The sequence below is a fragment of the Lactuca saligna genome, chromosome 8 (assembly GCF_052625555.1).
Source record: "Lactuca saligna cultivar CGN05327 chromosome 8, ASM5262555v1, whole genome shotgun sequence".
Taxonomy (NCBI): domain Eukaryota; kingdom Viridiplantae; phylum Streptophyta; class Magnoliopsida; order Asterales; family Asteraceae; genus Lactuca; species Lactuca saligna.
In genome coordinates, this window is record NC_136424.1 from 57,639,850 (window position 1) to 57,655,974 (window position 16,125).

Below are 16,125 nucleotides of genomic sequence, written 5' to 3' on the forward strand. Positions count from 1 at the left end.
GAATTTGGGTGTAGGTGTGAAGGTAGGGATCATGTGGGTATGGGTAGATATATGTTAGTGGTGGAAGTTATATAAGGTGAGTATGAGAGGCGTAGGAGTATTGTAACATTACAATGTCAAGTATTTTTTTTATTATTGCTTTTTATCTTTATCAAAAGTTGCATAATTGGTCCCTTAAGGATAACACTTGCATTTTTGGTCGTACGCAGTGCATACTTAAGAGTATGCACAACGTACTCGTACAACATGGAATTATGCATGATCCGCTAGTACGTTGGGCATACTTGTGGTACGCCGGGCATACTAGCCCATACTCCAAACCCTAATTTTAAGGGTTTCTCCGTATTTAAACAACATTATATCCCTATTTGATCATCCTTATCAACCATCACTCCCTCCCCAAACCCTGATTTCGAGTCTTAGTTGCTTGTGTGAGATTTTTGAGCTTATTAAGTGTTTTAGTGCATTTTGTTGAAGCAGTCCAGAGAAAAAAGAAGTGTTTGATTAAAAAGAAGTGTTTGATTGCAAGCTTGTAGATCCAGGAACCTTTCCACCTTGTGCATCTTTTTCATGTATAAAGTTTATACCTTGATGAGTTTTCGATTTGATCTACACGGTTGAAGTTTTATGAGTTTTTTTCCCAAAGATTTGACCTCTATGAGTTTGGAGCACGCAAGGGAATTGTAGTTGTCCTTTCATGCATTTTAGGACCTGTAGATTCATAAAAATGGTTGTTTGATCATTCCATATGGCTCATGCATGAGTAAAGTAGCTTAGAGTGTGTTAGAAGTTAAGGTTTGTTGCATAGAGTCCTTCCTAGCCATGCAAAGGCTTAAAGTCGATGACTTTATGGATTAAGACATCTTAGATGGGTCATATATAAGGCTTGGTTAGTTGTCTTAAAGGATAAAGACACAAAGTTGGTGAAAAAGAAAGCAGTTGGAGTACGTTGGGCGTATGCCTAGCTACGCCCACGTAGCCGGTTCTGCCCCAATGGCTTCTGATTGAGTTGTACTCCCCGCGTACGCGCTGGGCAGTTGACTTTTCATTGCCTTTTGACTTTTGGTCAAGATTTATGGTTTTGGACCATGTGAAGGGGGAAATGGTCTTTTTGCCTTTGGAGGACTTAGTTGTGGGATGTTGACTCACGAATTGATTTTTATATACCCTAATTATTAATTAGGGATAATTATTTCGTTGATTAGGCAAAGACTAGTTCCGGCAGTTCAGGTGTGAGATACTTGTCGACAGTGTCAGGTGAGTCTTCTCATTTATTCTTACATGTGTGGTTGGGTGGTATGTGTGTGGGTAGGGGTAGATCTAGGTGGAAGGGGTATGTAGATGTAGGGTGTAAGGTGTGGAGGTGGTGGTGGTAGTGGTGAGGTGGGAGTGAGGTAGGGTAGGCGTTAGTGTGGGCTTGTAGGAATATGCATATAGTTATGGATTTGTGGGGGTATGGGTATAGGTATGCAGGTTAGGGTGTATGTAGGTATGGCATAATGATTTAGCTTATGTTATAAACCCTTACATATAATTGTTGATGTCACTAAAACCATCATCAAATGAAACCATAAGTTATAAACCCCACACCTTAAGTCTTAAGCTATAAGGCATACATCGTAATACATAAGCATAACCCTCAAGCCATAAGTCATAAGACATAAACCATGATCCATAAGCCATAAGCCTACTTACACTATGCCATACACCCATCAATATAACACCTATTCCTAACTCATTTTCACAATTTAAAGCATAGGCCCTAAGCCCTATTAAAGGGGTGTTTGGAAAAAAATATTACTTATTAGCTTATAAGCTATATGTTAGAGTTAGGTAACTAATGAAAAAATGGCTTATTAGCAGTGGATGTCGCTATAATATTTTTTTATCCAAACATGTTTTTAGCTTATACGGTGTGGAACCACTAATAAGATAATAAGCTCTTTTTCCAAACACCCCCAAACTTTCACCAAGGCGACCAATTTGTTCCCCTATTCTACCCTTTTTCCATGTGACATTAATGTAACTTACTTAACACATAGTCATAACCCAAATAACACACAAGTTATCTAGAATTGTCAATACAACTACAAAGTGTTCCCCACCCCCACCTACCACAACTCAACCGATACCCAACCTTATACCACCCAACATGAGATCTTTTTTGACTACCTTTCATGCCATCTTATGCAGTGACATAGAACAAATCGACAATGAACACACTTGGATGGTATATTTAGGGAAACTAGAGGGTGGTCATTATGGTAGACTCAACAATTCGATACACGACTCAACTGACACACATTTTTCTTTTATTGATTTGAGAAATTTGTCTCCCGTATGTATTTGTTTCGATACATATTTCAATTTTAAGGTGTGTCTTACAGAAGTCAGGAAACGAATTTATCCGTTTAAACCAAGATTCTAAAAAGTTCGCTATGACCAAAGGCTTGTACATGCCGCCACGCTTTATCAAAATTCCACATAAAGTCGTATATGCATATAAAAACAAGTTATAGTAAAAATATATAGAGAATTAATAATTATATACAAAATTACCGCCTTAAGTCACACTTTAGAAATAACATGGTTCAGAAAATTTTGAGGCTTGACATTGCCGTCAAATCACTTCTAATGTTATTTAGAACCTTGATTTAAACATGTATAAAACAAGTATAATTTTCTTGTGACACATACAATCCTACAACAACACGAATAAAAAATGAAATATTTTAAATATTAAAATGTACATATATTCTTCCTAAATCCAAAATAAATCAAAATTTAAATACAAAAACTATTTCCAAAAACCTCATTTTCATTTCCCCCTAAAATGTTTTCAGTTCCCGCTAATAGCTTTTGATTTTTAAATTAAAATCACCAAAACACCCTTGTTCTCCCCCAATACTTGCAACACCCTCGTTCACGTCATGAGACTCATTCCCCTGACACGCTCCTTCATAATGTTCATCAGAGTGAAGAGTTGTGACCCTTCTCAGATCTCCCACACGGACGATCGTTCCCTCATCTCGGCTCCAGACTTCCTATCGCGGCGGCGGCATTGCTTCTTCGTCTGTAAGACCGACTTTCTTTACTCGATTACACCTCATGGATCAATACATGACGTTTGAGTTCTAAAATCGATGAAGCATATGACTTTCTTGTACGATTTTGAATCTAAAGCTCAATTCTTGTTCCCAATTTTTGGTTTGGAATCCCACTTTATTTTTTCCCTGGTTTGTGCACCTTGTGATAAGCTGATGATATTATTTTTGAATCGATAAGGCACTTAAATTTTAAGCACATGATTGTTTTTGGAATCAATGAAGCTTATAATCTGATTTGATCTTATAATCTGATTTTTTTGATATAGTTTGGTGATTTTCTGGTTTATCTTAACAGTAAGCAATAATGTTTCCTCTACAGGATGTTGATGAGGGCAAAACTATTAACGATAATACACAGAATCTTGTTAGATATATGTTTCCTCTACAGGATGTCCATGTAAGTTGCTTTCAATCTATCTGCCTGTGTAATATTACATTAGTCTCTCTCTCTCTCTCTCTCTCTCTCTCTCTCTCTCTCCATTTTATTAGTATAATCCTCTAAACATTACTAAACTTCTAATTACATCTTGTATATTATTTAGTTGATTTTTTTATGGAAATTTAATCTTGTTGAATCACTTTAAAGAAGGAAGTCTGTTTCTGAAAATCTCAATGAAGGAAATCGGTTTTTTAATTTTTGTTTGACCATAAGTATGATGTCATTGTTTCTGTTACATGATGCACTTGGGACTTCTGTGGGAGATTAACAGATCCATGAACTTATTTTACTTATCAAGAAATCCCTTTTGAATCTGATAGACCCCAACCACTCGAGGTTTATAAGAGAATGGCAAAAGGGTCCAAGGAAAGATTTAATGCTCTTTTTCTGCAGTTTTGATCTTATGGGCATTTTAGTCTTTTAATTTTTCATGTATGAGTCTGCAGTCCTTTTGTGAGTGGAAACAGCCCTTTTTAAATCAGGTGTTGCTGTATTTTTTTTTTTGTCTTTTATTCTAGTATTTAAGATAGTGGTCGAGTCTAGAAGGGTATTATGAGTTTTGTTTTGGTAAAGGAACTTTTGGAGAGAAACATCCTCTTAAAAATGATGGAAACATTGATCGGATTGTTTTTGCTTCCTTGTGTTAATTTATAGTTTGGTACTTTGGTTGTTAAAATCTGAGCATAAGGTGTGTTATCAGGTCAAGGCTTATCAGAATCCGCTTTAGGAACTAAATTTCATGAAATGACAATATATGATGTATTATTATTTGTTTTTATGTTCTTGATATTGACCTTAAATAAAAGATATGACCATTCCCAAATATTCTTTTGATGTCTTAGAATAAAATAAGTTATTGGTTTTTGCTTTGAATTGTTATTATCATCTATATGGTTATTCACACAATAAGTGTTTGCTACATTTAATATGATTGTAATCTAATTGGTATGTGTCGGGTAGAGTGTTGAGTAATTTGTTTCATATTACAGGTGTGCCTTAACATGAAATGGGCAATATATTGCATAAAGGTTGGGGATGTGTTTGGTGACATAGACTCTCTTAAAGGTTTCAATAATGCTTCACCTTCATCTGCAAAGGGGACAAATAACAACGGAGTGAGTAAAACCCCTTCATAAGAAGGCTCTTGTATAGGAAGTGTATAAAGCTCTGTTTGCAAAGCCATAGATCCAATAGTCATAGTATGTTCTATTGTTTTTATAATTATGTATATATATTCACTTGTTTCTTGGAAGATGATTTTTTACTTTGATTTCCAAGTTAGGGCTTTCTTTTTGTGAATTCTGATGTGGCTTTACTAAAACTAGAAACCACCAATCCGAAGTGACAACTCTATTTAATTTGTTATTCATTTTGTTGGTAATTGGTAAGGATCATCTGCATCAAGGAAACTGGTAAGGTGATGATTGGTTTTAAGATTATCTATTTGGTTGTTGTTCCTTTACTTAGTTTGTTATATTATTTAGATATCGATTATGGTGAACTAATGGAAGTGGATGATTGAAAATGCTAGAAGGTATCGATAGAGTAATTTGGAGAAAAAACTATGTTTGGATCTAGGAAAGAGCCAACAGTGCATTAGTCAACCTGGATCATATTTAATTCAACCAACTGCAAACTGATACAAAGATACCACTATGGGTGCTTCGATCATTAGCCAATCAGTTGTTGATGAAGGATCAAGGACTAGAATCAAAGGGTCTGGACTAGAACCAAGTAACAGTAAATAAAAGTAGTAAATATAAGTCAAGAATTCGTGTTCATGAGCCAAACTCTTCTACTCCTATTTTTTATACTTTATATGACTGAAGACTTGATTTTTTTTAACAGTTTTAACCAATTATTGTATGATTAGAAGTTGAAAAGGTGCATTTTAAAGATAAATGCTATTGTTGGTGAAAATGTTTTGGTTTGGATTTTCATCTCTAAACTGGAATATAAGAAAACTGGGACAATTTAAATTAGTGTAAAAGAGTAATATGGTCTTTTACTTGTTTGGGAGTTTTGGATGTAGAAATTGGTATAGATTGTAATAATGATTTATGTCCCCTTCAAGATGATATTTTGGTGGATCTAAAGAAATCCTTCATATGCAATTTTAACCATTTGTTTTGTATATGTTCACATTACTCCCACTGTTATATGACCAAAATAGGTCACAAAGTCAAACTGATATATAACCAAAAGTCATTTGATGTAGCCAATTCATCATTTTTTGATATACATAATAAAATGCATATGACCATAAACCACTAAAAGTAACTTTTTGAATTAATATTATCAAGATATATTAATAAGTCACCAATAAATACTTACAATATATTTTCGTTTTATGAAGATTATTCTTTAAATCTAGACATATACTAGTACAAAAGGAATGACCATTACATAATTATAGTCACATATTTAATGACCATACTATAATTATACTAATTAGACATTATATTTCTTCTATTACTAGATTTACTTATAGACACATAATAATTGTAAATATAACCAAATGCAACTTACACTAACAATATTTGTTTTTTTTTCAAAGCTAATTCATCATATTTTGACACACATAATAAAAGACACATGACAATAAACCACTAAAAGTAATTTCTTTTATTTCTTTTACTAAGTCACTAGTAACACCACCTTATGGACACACAAATATTTAATGTGGTGCCATGATACAGAAACATATACAATTGCCTCATATCACCATATATTTATCTATTGTCTCATATGGAAAAACGTATCATATTGTTAATCAGTAATTGTAGCTGATGGTGACATATGACCATAGTGTTCGAGTGTGGCTAATACTTGTCAAATTTGGTATAAGTAAGTGTGGTTAAGGTTTTTATTATCTACATAATGGCTACACAAACTAATTTAAATGTATCCAAAAATAGACTCTAAATTTTTTTAGTGACCTTTGGCCACACTTTTAATAAAGAGTGTGTTTAATGCCCGTAGATTAGGACTAGTCAATTTAGAGACGATAAGCGTCAAAAACAACTTTTTGATAGAAGATTATTAAGAATGAATAATCTTAACTAAGTTGTAGTATATGTCACAAGGTTTCCGTGCATATAAAGAACGCCGAAATCCGAGTTATAACGAAGAAGTTATGACATGTCGAAGTTTCGCGACAGAACCGGCACGACACAACGCGACTTAAATAGTGAAATTACATTAGAGCGATATTTAGCCCTAGTGATCTAAACGAAATTCGTGGAGTTCGTTAAACCGAGAGCGTGCATAAAAAGAATGCCCAAATCTGACTTCGTATGAGAAAGTTATGATTTTTCTAAGTTTCAGTTTAGCAGTATGCAACCTGAAACTCGAATTTGAGATCGAGTGATTGTTGGTCGAAACAATCTAAACGAGAATAGAAGATCTCATCGATAGTAGTCCAATGGTAAAAGACAGCCGAAAACGGACGTCAGATGAAGAATTTATGAATTTATAACGAAGTTTTCCTGTCCCGGCCAACTAAAAATATATAATAAAAAATAAGGTCAAAATTAGCTGATGGAGTCTAAATGAAATTTGTAGATGTTAGTCTCACCTACGCTTGGATATAAAGAACGTCAAAAACGGAGTTCGTATGCGAAAGTTACGCAATTTTGAAGTCTGCGTAATCGAGTACGCCCAACGTACCCGGAACCGCCTCAGCTACGCATGCAATGACGTCACTCGAGTACATACGCATGCAATGACATCACGTATGCCCAACGTAAGGCTTAGTACACCCAGCATACCTAGATTTACGCCCAGCGTAATCCCAGATTCAGCACCCTATAAATAGAATGTGAGGGCAGCCGATTCCTTTGCTCATTTTCTCTTCTCTCTCTCTCTCTCTCTCTCTCGATCTCTATCTCCCGTTTTGCCTTGATTTTCGTGCAAGAAATATCCCGAAGCCCCGGTATCATCCCGAGCCCCGAAGCAAGTCCTGAAGCCCCGAATATCCCAAGAAGTAAAATTCCTGAGCAGAAGCTCTGCCCGCGGGAAGCCAATTTTTGTGAAGATCTTCCAGATCTACCGAAGAATACTACTTCTACAAGCCGTAGTTCTGCCCGATCATCTTCTGATCAAATGAGTGTGTGGTTAGTTTCTTCTCACGCATAATTACGACGTATTTTATACGAAATACATGTTATGTGTATATTTTGTTGTTATATGTGTGAATGTATATTCACTTTCTTCTATCTCATAGATATGGTTAATTCTCTATGATATACGTGTTATGTGTATGTGTCTCATCTGTTGTATGGAATATGTATTGAATGAGAATGCTATACAGGTGTTAAACTATGTATAAAAATATATATTTTTATCTACTAATATGTTGGGTAGAACATGGGTAGATGAAATAGTTGGTGTGTGAGGATAGATTAGTTTGAGGATGAGACGAAAGATGATATAGATCATGAGATGAGGGTGACAGGTGAAAAATGAGTGAAACTTTTACCCAAACAATGACCCCCATCATTCAGCAGAGTAGGGATGACAACCACGGACTATTCTAGATAGTCTTGTGGAACACTAGCAAGCTTTCAACTTGTAGGTGTTGTGGACTTGATGTTCACCGGTGTACTCTAAAAGCCTATTGATATGTATTGCTAGAGGATGTCTCGAAACCAATACTATCAATAAACAAGATAAACCCTGGCGACTATGGAGTTAGCGCCTGTTAAGTGAACCTTGGTGACTATGGAGTTAGCGCCTGATAGCTATGGATTTAGTACATGATAGATAAACTTTGGCAGCAATGGACTTCGTACAAATTCCTTAGGTAAATCCTTAGGAATGAATGAATGAAGGATATTTGATTCTTAGGGTAAAACCTTAAGAGTAAGGAAGATAATGGGGATGAGTAATTGGGTTGATTGTTTGACGATTAAAAATAATAATTATATTATTGTGGGTTGAAAACCCTATATGCTCACCAGGCTCCTAAGCCTGACCCAATCGGTTCTCTTTGCATTACAGGTAATGGAACAAGAGTATAAGTTGGTGGACTTGACGAGAGATTTTGGATTATAGATCAGTAGTTATAAATGACTGTTGTAAGGTCTATTTTATACTGTTTATGCTTTTGGTCTGTATCAGATCATGACATCCCCAGATTTTGTTATTTAATTAAAATACATTTCTTTAAAGAAATGCTTTGATAAATTCTTATCACATTTTGTTTTGGGAACAAATCCCGCATCTGTTTTCTTTAAACGATTACTCTAATTTTAAAAACAAAGTATAAACAAATCGGTCTTTTCTGGATGTGAAAATGGGGATGTCACAGTGTAACAGGCTGTTTTTCGGAAAGTGTGACTGTAGGTCATTTTTGTACTAGTGTATGTCAATGCAATAAGGAATAGCCCCCATGTTGTCCATTAGGATAGTTTTCAGGTCATCGTTCAAAAAATGAAGGCAACATGCTCAAGGAATCAAGGCAACATGGCTAGTTTCAAGGTCATAGTTCGCCAAATCAAGGCAACATGGTGTTGGATTAGTGTCTAAGCCCATAACTATATTTGGTAAGTACTTGACCCGATTGTGCATGGTCCTTTTGGGTTGCCTTCACAATAGCAACTTAACAGGGAAATTTATGGAGAGAGAGAGAGAAGATATTATGGTTTATTAATATATTATAAGAATAATATATTAAAGGAGAAATCATATTATTTGATTAATATTAGTCATATATTAATTAGGAATTAATTTGGTGACTAAAAGAGATTAATTGAATAAAGGGACTTAAACTGTCAAATGTTTGATAGTTGTATTTTGGGCCGGAAAACCTAATGGACTAAGGGGTGAACGAAAATATGATGGACTGAAATTATGATGGGAGTCCATCATATTTTCGTCCATGGCCTTATTCCAGAAGGTTTCATGGGCTGCTTAATGTTTAAGCTATCCATTAGGGTTTTGACTGAAACCCTAGCTACTCACAGTATAAATAGACCCCCTAGGTTACAGAAATTGAAAACTACTTCTCCTAGAACCCTAGAGCTGATTTCAAGTGCCTCTTTCCTCTCTCAGATACCACCCTCTTGCTAGTTGGTGTTTGTAAGCCATTAGAGGAGTTACACTTGTGACTCTAAGCTCAAGGAAGAAGAAAGATTCAAGCAAGCAACAAGAGGGAATCTTCCAGATCTGATTTGGTCATTGTAATTTCGAATTATTATCATTAGATATAGGGTTATAAAGTATTGGATGAATGCATGTACAATTAGAGAAACCTAGATCCAAGCATTAGGGTTTGCATGAGCACATAGGATGTTCTTGTGGCTCAAACCCATCAGTAGTATCAGAGCTATGTTTGGTTTCTATTGTATTGGTGCCTTGTTTATTTGTTCAAGCTTTAAAATCATTTTTCTTGCTCTCTGCCTGATAAAATCGGCAAGTCCTATGGTGGACTCGACGAATAGGATGAACTCGACGAGTCCATAAGGGGACTCGGGAATTTCGGGATTTCTTGCTGTTTTGCTTAAGGATAATTACCTAAATTGTTTTAGTCTAATAAAATCCGAATTTTATTACCTGTTTATCAATATCCTCATCAAAACAAAAGATAATTACCAATTGTTTAAAATAATAATTTCCTTATTTGATAATACTTGATTATTTAAACTAATTGTTGAATTATCTTGCAAGTAATATTAGCTAGGTCAAATTTAGATAATTATTAAATTAAATGCTTAATTGAAAATTATTTGCTATTTGATCTTTATGTTTTGCAAAAGTTCAAAACTTGTCCTCAAGTGTTGAAATTTAAATTTTATGATTAAAATGTTTAATTTGAACTATTTAAATTTCAAACCCTAGAATTTTACAAGTTTAAAATTCAACCTTATACTTTATAATATTATAATATATATATATATATATATATATATATATATATATATATATATATATATATATATATATATAAAACTTAAAATGCTAGTCTTACCGTTAGTAGGCCTCATTCACAAAGCCGATCTATAAGGGGGGGATAAGGTTATGGCCTATAAAATGACCATTTATTGGGTGTCCAATCTCACCCACCGCTTCCTTGATTGGTGGAGGGTCGTTAGCCAAACGGGTAGGATAAGGCAAAACTCTCCTCATTAAAAGTATAATGAATCTATATAAAGTAACTAAATGTTTTTCAAAAATTCTCAATCTTAGTTATTTTAGGCAAAGTGAATTGATGCAATCCCATAAAATTACACTTTGTACCCTTGCTAAGAAGTTAGTGGAGCGTGTGTGGTTAAACGACACACTAATTGGTTTCTAAGCAAAGGTGGCAAAGGGTGACTCATTGTTTGTCATAGTTTGATGGAGCATGTATGGTTTACCGGCACATCGAATAGGTGATTCTAACAATGAGGGCACCATGTAGATTTGCATGGTTATAAACACCCACTTTGTGTTCCTCGGCATCCTAGTCAAAAACGAGAGGGGCATATCGAGATTTAAACATGCCCTTGAAAAGTTCAATGAATCTCTAAGGAAATCTAGGAATTCTCAATACATTTAAAACTTGAGCGTTATGTTTTTCATGGTGAAGAATTAGTGAATCGTCATTCAGAAATCCAGGTATAGTATTTTAATTATTTATTTTGAGTCAAGAAGAGGGACTCGACGAGCCGACGCCCAGACTCATCGAGTAGGATCGCAAATGCTAACTGTACTTAATGAATGGACTCTACGAGTCTGCGTTGTGGACAGAAACCCTAAATCTTTGGGCATGTGCACTATTTAAGGTTCCTTATGGCCTTCATTGGCGACCACCTTCACCCTTAAGAGATCCCTATGAACCAAAGAGCATAAAGAGTGAGAGAAGGGCCATCTTGAGCTTTATTGGTGTGATTTTGCAAAGGAAGAGAAGGGATTCAACAAGGAGAACCAAAGGAAGTTGTCAATCTGAGATTTTGGAGCAAGGAGCTTCACTTTGAGGTAACAAATCGGCCCTTTCTTTCTATATGGTGTAGATTGCATGAATCTAGGGTTTCTTGACCCTTTTCTTCAATGGAATATGGTGTATATGAAGTCCCAATTTGGAATAGGCATTAGATCTGCACCTTAAGAGGTCCAGAGGGTCCCAACCTTCCATCTTTATGTAGTCCCTTTGGAGTTATGGACCTTGGTTGCCACTTTAGGAGCTATTTCATCAAATAAGGATATATGAGTGTTACATGAGCTTAAAGATTGGACCTTTATGTGATTATTGGGTGTTAGGAGGTCAGATATATAAATTAGAGAAGTAGATCTGACGTCATAAGATCTTTTGAGTGTTGCTATGGAGGAAACTCGCCGAGTCCATAAGAGGACTCGACGAGTCGAGTCGGGTTTCCTTGTGATTCATGACCAATGGTAAACCGTCAAGTGAGAGGCTAACTCGACGAGTCGAGTGAGGCCTTAGGAAGATTCTGAGAACACACATGGAATCGCCGAGTCACCTGAGTGCACTCGACGAGTCTGTTCAAAGTTTGACCATTTATTAGATTTGACTTCAGTTGACCATAAGGTTTTGGTCAAGCTGATTCAAGAGAGGTCAGGGAAGGGTAGAATAGTCTTCTACCCATTCTTTAGATATCAGGAAAAGAGAAAGTATTGATTAGAGATGTTATCATTTTGATAGGAGGAGGCTAGGTTGGGTTATCGAGCACGAGAGGTTATCCGACATCATACGAGGTGAGTCTTCTCACTATACTTTACCTAGAGTGGTAATTATGTGTGACCGGAAGGTCTTATGGGCTATGATGAGTATGTGATGTATGTTGTTATATGATATGTATGTGCTATGTTATGTTATGAGTAGTATGTTATGGACCAGAAGGTCAAGATGTTATGGAGCGGAAGGTCTACCAGGATTATGAGACAGAAGTCCCCCGAGACACATTAACTGGAAGGTCTTGTAGAGTTATAGTATTGAGTGGCGTATGTGCGTATGTGGTATTTTGGGGAACTCACTAAGCATTTATGCTTACCGTGTTGCATGATATGTGTTTTAGGTACCAACGAGGATCGCGGGAAGGCACCGACATGATTTGTACACACTGATGAAGATTTATGTGTTTGAGATTATGGGATATGTTTTTTTAGATAATATTTGATACACTTGTGTTTGAGCTGATTATGTGAGCCGTTTTATGTTTGAAAAATGAAAAATTGTTTTAAATTTTCACGTTGTTAGAATTTCTTATTTTGGGTGTTTAATTAGGGATTCATTTCTAATCAAACTTTGTTCTTTTCTTCAGATGTTGAACTCAAACAACAACAACGCTTCAGGCTCAACCTCATCTGGATCGTTCTCACTCATGAACTTGTGTGGGAGAGTGATCTTTGACGGGTCCAATTTATGGGTTTTGAGCATTCTAACACTCCAATGGTGTACATGCAACCCTGTAAACCTTGAATATATGTTTTCTCTAATATACATGCAAAATTGGACTCGCCGAGTAGTCGACCCTACTCGCCGAGTAGGTGCTATTTTGGGTGTTTTTCTTCTTTATTCAATTCCCGAGCTCCTAACCGCTTCTCCTGCTTCCTTTTGCTTCCGAGCTTCATTTTTGGACTGAAAATACAATTCAAACACTTTTAAGTACCTTTTGTCCATGAAATGCAATAATTTAGCTAATAAATGAATAAAAATCTATACTTAATACAAACTAAATATGCACATACCAATATGCCTAGATCTCCCGTGATCTCTTGGTTCCTTAGCCAAAGCAACTGCACTTTCACTGTCACAGAAAATTTCCATTGGCTCCTTTATTGCTGGTACAACTCCAAGGTCTCCGATGAAGTTCTTTAGCCATATCGCCTCCTTTTCCGCTTCACTCGCTGCTATGTACTGTGATTCACAAGTAGAATCAACTATTGTCTCCCGCTTGGAACTTTTCCAAGTAATTGTCCCTCCATTTAGGATAAAGACCCAGCCTGACTGAGAGCGGAAATTATCCCTATCAGTCTGAAATCTAGCATCGCCATATCGTTCCACTCTCAAGTCATCACTGCCACCGAGGTTAAGGACGCAGTCCTTAGTTGTCACACCCCGAAACCGATGGCGGAAACGTTCCGGGGTGGAGGCCGTCATGTAAAGTATCACAACCAATGTACATAGTAAGCACAGTAAACACAACCATTACATTACATAGAAGTATTTACATTTGATGAAAAGTAAAGTTATACATGATTATAGATATATACATCCAAAATGAACAAAAGTAAAGATGAGACTGCTAAAAATACTTCGTCTTCTCCAAAAGATCGCGGGATACCTATCTATTGTGGACCTGAGAATACAAGCAGTTTTGAAAATATCAGCATAAAGCTTGTGAGTTCATAAGCAATTTGTTTTAGTAAAAGAACAAGTTTCCTTTGGTTTTCTGAAAAAGTTGTTATACAAGAAAATCCCATATTTTCTTATAAGAAGAATTGAGTTATTCGTTTGTCACACAATCTGGTTAAGAACAGTTTCGTGATCCCAGGAAAAACCCTTATTTTCCTTAAAAGTTTGTGGTTTGTTATCGATTCGAAATGAAGTATACAAGTATCTACCGTACTTGTAACATTTAAGTGAATTATTCTGAAAGCCTGATTATCTTAGAAAGTACATTAGTTTCAATAAATAAACTATACAAGAGAGAAAAACACCCGTGAACAAAATTTGTTAATTTAATACGTATTGTGAGTCGTATAACCATACTAATTTGACTCGTGGCCTCCTTTACGTTCTTCAGGTGTCGCTAGAATCCAAAATTTGTCACCCCAGGCGTGCCCGCCTAACTGTAGCTCGCAGTTAAGGTGTGAGATTGTCAGTCCCGAATAGATCTATCCACAAATTTCACATTCTCCCCATTGGAGACTCTGGTTATACTTCCGGAGAGGATTTACTGATACCCTGTAGGGAATAATGAAGACAAATCTCGCAAGCTAGTATTACCAATTCACGGAAAATAGATCGTTATCGAGTTTCGAAATAGTTTGGTAAAATATAAATAATCAAATACGATATAATTATTCATCGAGATACTGTAGATTAAACATGGATAAACTAAATCAAACATAGTTTTTGAATCCATAAAACAAGTAATGTTGATCCCAAATTATTCCCTTAATAATTTAAATGATTAGATGAGTATAAATCAGATGATTTGATGAGTTCCCATATTGTTTGAAAGCTATGTAATTACATTCTGAAAACCTCCCTTATGCTCTGCATATTACAAAAAGGATTTAGTATTTAAAGTTTGTTTGGAAATCATATAATTACATCAGTTTTAAGTTTCAAAAACCTTTATGATTTGCTTGTATTCCCCCTGAAAACATTGGAAAACACAGAAAAAGGTGTAGGGGTATGAACTCACCAGACGAGAAATGTGTCAGCTAGGATGCTAAATGTCAGTTTAGGGCTTGAACATGTGCGAGGTTCCTATTTAATATGAAGAGATACATAATTGTATCTAATTAGACTTTGAACTACTAATTAAATAAGAATATACACTCTGAGGTGTGAAAACACTTTATTTCAAGTGTTAGGATTGATTCGGGTAGCATCTAAGGAGGTGTAAGGCCTAGATATGGAGCTTGCTCTTCAAGAGTAAACTCCTAAGGGAGATTACGTCCCTATGACCATTTCACCATGAGTTTACGGCCGTAAACTCATATTTGTGTGTTCTTGGGTGCTTAAAAGTCTTATAACACTAGTGGAATAAAGCTAGGTTAAGTTTTAAGGCATGGGAAGGGGTTAAACCATCAAAGGGACCATTGTAAGGAGTTTACGGCAGTAAACTAGGAGTTTATGGTCATAAACTCACACATGAACCTTTCTTGTGTGATTTGGTGATCCTAGGTTAAGCACAAGTGGTTCTAGTCCAAAGTACAAGTCATGGAAGGAAGTTAGGGCACCATTTGACCACTATAAAGGAGTTTACGGCCCAGGAACCATTCCTTGGGGGGTTTACGACCGTAATCTCCTAATGGGGTGGTTTCTTTCATGTTTAAGGTCCCTAACACAATGGTGGTTGATTCTAGACATTGTTCCAAGGCTTAGGAGGTGTTTAAGGGGCATCTTAACACCTTAATAGGTATTTACGGCCTTAGAAGGGGTGTTTACGGTCCAAGCATATTCTTGGGCCATAAACTCATGTTTAATCCCCAAATGTTAAGATTTTGGTGTCCCAAGTCCATTCATGTAAGCCCCTAAGTCATATCTAAGCTCCAAAAGTGGTTTGGAAGGGTTTTGGGGCTCCAAAACCCCATTTAAGGGTGTTTACAGTTTGGGATAGTTCATGGGCCGTAAACACATGTTCTTGGTCCTTTTGAATGATTTATACATGGATTTGAAAGCTAAACATGTTACACTATCAGCTAGGATTGATTACTTACCAAATTAGAGCTTGAAAGAGGTGGCTTTGGATCAATTTCGGGTTTGTAGAGAGAGATAGTGAGAGAGAGAGAGTGAGTGAAAAAGCTTCAAATGAAGTCCACTCACACTTATATAGGGTTTGAGTTTGAGGCTTGGTGGAAATCTACCCGATACTAACGTTAAACGAGGCTTATGGTCGTACC

General features: G+C 36.0%; 1 long non-coding RNA gene across 1 annotated transcript; it reads left to right on the forward strand.

Annotated features, from left to right (window-relative positions):
- The first annotated feature begins 2,848 nt into the window (after positions 1-2,848).
- On the forward strand, positions 2,849-4,927 carry LOC145012621 (uncharacterized). Its single transcript, XR_013664601.1, has 3 exons — positions 2,849-3,075; positions 3,427-3,504; positions 4,536-4,927. It is a non-coding gene; the product is annotated as an uncharacterized LOC145012621 (long non-coding RNA).
- Positions 4,928-16,125: the final 11,198 nt, after the last annotated feature.